Source organism: Aptenodytes forsteri, unplaced genomic scaffold (genome assembly GCF_000699145.1).
Source record: "Aptenodytes forsteri isolate BGI_AS27 unplaced genomic scaffold, ASM69914v1 Scaffold296, whole genome shotgun sequence".
Classification (NCBI taxonomy): Eukaryota; Metazoa; Chordata; class Aves; order Sphenisciformes; family Spheniscidae; genus Aptenodytes; species Aptenodytes forsteri.
In genome coordinates, this window is record NW_008796181.1 from 3,077,925 (window position 1) to 3,083,463 (window position 5,539).

Here is a 5,539-nt window from a genome sequence, read left to right on the forward strand (position 1 = left end):
CTCTGAGGGCCCGAGGAGGCTGGAGCCGCGCTCCTCACACTCAGAACCACGGTGAAAGCGAGGACTCGGCCTGCGGTACTCCCATTTTCTTCGCTGTTCCGGGCTTTCGTCTTTATTCATCGGGGGAAATCAAACAACGGTCAGCGACTTACCACTGCAAGCAGTGACCCGATACACTATATACGCTGTACACAAGTTACAACATTTTGCACTTTCCAGTTTCAAACCATTTTTTCAGTTCATCAAGAACCTTTCAAAATTCAATCCTTTCCCAAAAAACACACATTCGCCCTTCCAGCTGGGAGTGTCTGCAAATCCAATAGGCGTAATGCGTATCCAAGCATCCAACTCATTAATGAACAGACTGACTACTACCAAAATCAGACATTTTCCCTCAAAAGCCTACTCAAAGCATCCTTCTATGTCGATAGTACACCATTCAAACCTAGAGGGGGATGTATCTTACCTAACTTTAAATAACTGATCAGGAAACAGAAATCATCACTTTACCTTTCTATAAATTACCTTTATAGTCAACAGAGAAATGAGCACTTTCAGAGCCTCATTCATCCGGCGTATTTTAAACAACCGTGCATTGTCAGATAAATCTTGCCCCCACACTATGCTTCCCAAAGGAGTTTTGGACCCCTCATAATACTTTCACGTGGACAATATTTCGCTCCCATACTTAAAAGCGATGTTACGAGATGGCATCAAAAGGCTTACTGAAATAAAAATACAGAACACCTATTGTTTGCCTCCTAACTACAAGGCCTGTCACACTTTCCCAGGAGAAAATTAGATTTCTTTAACCTGAGTTATTCTTGAAACATACCTGGTAGAAACTATTAATCTGTTTACAAGCAATTTATTATTTATCCAGTATTTTGGGGGGAACTGAAGTGAAATTTATAGTATACAAGTTCCTAACTTCCTTCTTGTCCTTTTTCAAGGAAGGCGCTTCATCTGCCTTTCTTCTGGTCTCCTGGATCTCCACATGACATCTACCCCTTTCTACTCCAGCTATGTGAGAAATACCCAACCTATCACCCGTTCTTTTCCTACTCCAGAAAGAGATCTTACCCTTTGGTTGCAGGTTTTATTGTATTGTCCTCCCAATTACAATTTACAATTCTTCTAGTGAAAACCAAGCCCTTAAACTTTTATACGATACACTTTTTTCATAGTACAGGAAAAAAAGTCAAAATAACCATCTGCTTTTAAATCTGTTTATCCCTTTCATCCAATAATTCATATTCTCATCTCACTTTCCATCTTTTCTAATACCCCTTGTTTAGGGTCATTTTCTTCTGCCCCAAGTATTTCCTGGACTGTCTTTGAAAAACACTTACTCTGTGTTGTCCGCTGTCCAGGCCCCCAAGCCCAGCCCTTGCTTTCCTTGTTCCACAGTTTTCACTCCTTCCAACTCCACTTTTGATCCATTTTGACTTCTTCCCAATAAATTAGGACTACTTTGACCAAAATCTTCATTCACCTGCAGCAAAATATTTTTCTTATTATTCTCGATCTATCAGATATCATTAACACTATTGCTTCCTGAGTTTCCTTTCCTTTTGGATTTCAGTGCCTCTGTAATCACCTGCATCTTCCAGCACTGGTAATTCTCACCTCTTTTCTTCCTTAAATATCACTGTCTCTCAGGTTTCTGTTCCACATTTTTCTCTGAGTTCTTTTCTCTTCATGATGTCATTCATTACTTGGCTTCATCTTCTTTCTCAGCGTGATTGCTAAATTGCCCCTTCTCACAAGAGTACTTTCCTTATATCTAATCTCATGCTATTGCATATTCCCACTCCACACAAAGAAAACCAAAGTGATTTGTCCTCTTGATTTCTCTGCTCAGCCTATTTTCTTTGTTAACTCTAATGAGTTCTCCTGGCCTTCCTATCCTTTGGATTTACCATAGCCACATTATTTTTAGTTCTTCGTACAACTCCATGATTATAAGTATTTCAAATCAGGCGCTATGCTAGTACTGACAAAGAAGCATAATGCAAACAACCAGTACACTTTGAGTGTGATTTTTAATAATAATGCCCCTTCCCAAACCTTCAGCTGAAATTGTGCTATTGCAGCATCAGGTGGGGCCACTTTGGATCTTCTATTTGTTCAGCTAGTCAAATCAGAAGAATATGAGATAAATTTGGTATTTTAAATCCCAACAATTTGAAAATTCTCTGCAATATATCGTATATTAGCAATACAAGGTCAGATTACTGCGTTAAATCACTGAAATTCATTGCAAAAGCAGTTTTCTACAAAAAGATACCCATTAATAAGGTGTCAGCCTTAACCAGAATTGTTCTTTTTGACTAATTATGACAAAAATCTAAGAATAAAGTTTAATTCCATCCACAGTATGGAAGTGTAATGCAACGTCAAAAAAAGAGAGAGGTTAAGAATTAACTGAAAGAGTTTTACCAAAATAAATTTGTTTTATAAATTCAAGTCCTGGAAAGCAAAGATAAAGTTGTTGGAGCCCTGACCTGGGGTGTGGGACATGGACATCTGGGTCTGTCCTTCTCTTCCTGAATGGAGTAAAAGCAACTTCACGGAGGCACAAAGTAGGTATGGCCGCTGGATGCCTAAATCCTCTGTATGTTCTTTAACCACAGAGCGTTTGATAAAAATGAGAAGAATGAGACCATCACATCCTCCTTCCACCAGACGAATAAGCCCTGAAAGCAGCTCCTGGACAGAGCCCCGTAGCTGTGCTTGGTGAAAGAAGAAGGACTGGAAAATCTTGCCTGAGCTCGAGTAGATGTCAGGTAGGTAACCAGCTGTGCGGCACAGCCAAAGCAAAGGCATTTCTATATGTGCCATGAAACAATGTGCAGCAACAGGTCTACAGAAAACTTGCCTGGTAGAAGTTCAGACACCTAACAGTTTTAGTGGCCTCTGAGAAGTAATTTTGTAAATCTCAGTATTGCATTTTGGGTCACATAGAGTGGCTGTTGTATTATCAGCAGTGATACTAATCTTCTCACACAGAAATATCTTTTTTTTCCCCACAGTTTTGTTGGCTTCAAGATGACCGCTCCCAGGAGAAAAGACAACTCACATGAGTCACAAATTCTTCCCCTTAATTATCTTCTAAATAAGCAGTAGAATTAAATTAATGGACATATTTCTTACTTCTTTATGTATTTCACGAGTCACCTGTCAACAAGTTATTTAAATTCTAGTAATTAGACTATTTCTAACAGAAATTAATAGCTCCAATTTTTGCATCATGTGTGTGATCTAGTTTACAAACCATAAGAACAGAAAACTAGATTGAAAAAGTATGTTACTGAACAAGAAAAATATCCCCTGTATTTGGCAGAAATAAATTCTGGGTTCTGCTCACAGGTCAGCACACAGAACTAAGTCAGATCAGTGGGCTGGTCCCACTGCTTAGTCATAGCAAGGTGTAAAACAAAGTGCTCACCTATATCTAGCCTCAATACGGATTTCTTAGGTTATGAGATAAAGCTCATCTGCACGAGCTCAGAGCGACAATGGCAGGAGGGGGGAGCCCAAATAGTACCCTGCTAGGCTGCTCCCAGGCCCATTCCAGGGACCATCAGCCCATCAAAGGCCCATCTGCACAAGCCAGAGGAGCACAGGGGCACACTGGCGGGTGGGAACCCAAACCAAGGTGCCACCACCTTGTCTGGGTCCCTCCCAGGGCTGTCCTAGTAGAGCCGTCAGCCCCAGATCAAGCTGGACCAGGCGGTGAACAGGTGAAGTGGCCCAGGAGCAAAGGGGGTGAGTGGATCTCTAAGGGCCAGCTCTGGGTGTGAGAGCACCTGGTTATCTCTAGGGGCAAGAGCACAGGGGGGTCACCTATGGGACCTGAGAAGTCCTGGCCAGCTGTGTGCGTCTGACGCTCTGCACCACCAACTGGAGTAGGGCTGCAGCCTTGGGGCTCGTATGTCCAGATGCCAGCAACTGGGGAGACTGGGATCGCGGGTCCAGCTACTGGGCAGACAGAGTGTCTGAGCAGCTGCTGGAGGGACCTACGTTGTGTATGTATACACGTATGTTCTCACTAGTGGACTTCCATACTGTCCAGCCAGAGGGGGAGCAGGATGAGGCCACTGGTGCTGTCCATGTTGGTGTGAGTGCTCTGAAAGCATCTGCGATGCCTGTGGCTGGCCATGTATATATATGTATGTGGGTAGTGTATATGTGCGCTTCTCTGTGTGTGCTGGCTGGGAATACCTGTTCAGCCTCGCTACTGGTTGGAGCTGGAGACACAGAGCAGCAGCAGCCTCGTCTCTCTTGGGCTGTAGGATCCAGAATGATACATTTTCTTCTAACAGTATTCATTCTCCCCATTCATTTCATCCTCTTTCAGAAGGGCTTGCAGTCTTTCCCTGTCACATCACTGGACTTGTGCCCATCACGTAACTTGGGATGCTCAGTCATCAGGTGGCACGCTCGTGTGTCAAGCCAAGCGACTGTTGGTAGGTCTGATCACAACACACAGGGATGAGACTAGTTCCGAGGAACTTAACTCTTGCAGAGGTGCTGAGCACATGGCAGAACCTTAATCTACCCAAGAAACATCCAAGATTGGACTCTTACTTGAAATACAGTCTCTGCTCTGATGCAGGCACACCAGTGTAATTGCATGGGAGCAACCACTCGCAGAGATCAATTATGCCTTAATACGAGTTTATTTCTGGGCTTAGTTACTCTAGTGAATAGACTGAACAAAGATTGTGCACATCACCATAGTCCACAATGATCTGAACAGCACATTATCTGTACTATAAACACACCAAGCACAGTATCTAATATGTCTTAACTATGAGAGTTCTGTACACAGAAGTTTGTAACCGTGTTTCCAGAAAACCTGTAAAGCTATCTTTATTTTGCAATGGCCGTTGATTGCACATAGTGAAAGCCCACTGAGTTGACAAGATTTGTGCAGACAATTAGTCTTTGCTTACATAAATGCCTTATTTGTGTGCACAAATGATTATATGAAAAATTCATATGCACCTACAATATCATATTTAGGCATAATTGCTTGTGAAGAAAACAGTTTGATTTTTTTCTTGCAGTTAATTAAATTCAGAGCTTAGATTAAATTGTATATTTGTTTTACTTCAGTGAGCAGAAGGCTTTCTGAGTCCTTTGTTAATAATACATACTCGTTTGGTAGCAGCTGGCTCTCTAGATGTTCCTTTTCCAATAAAATATATCTTCACAAAGTACCCAGTTTTTTACGGAAAGCTGACGTTAGCTTCAATGTGTCTGGAAAGTTGTTAAGAAGTCACAGAAGGCATGCTTCCTGCATTATCACCATACCGATTTCTTAACGTAAATAAGAATCTGGTTTTATAATCTGAACCAAAATATGCAAAACAGGAACAGAGAGGGCTCTGCTTTGGCTTGAACTGTCTATGCATTTTTCCTCTTTCCTTCAGTGGGACTACTTGCAATGGCAAATATGATTTATAATTAAAAACTTTCTTTTTATCTGTACTGCAACACTGAATCCTAAAAGGCTCTCTTGGAACAGATA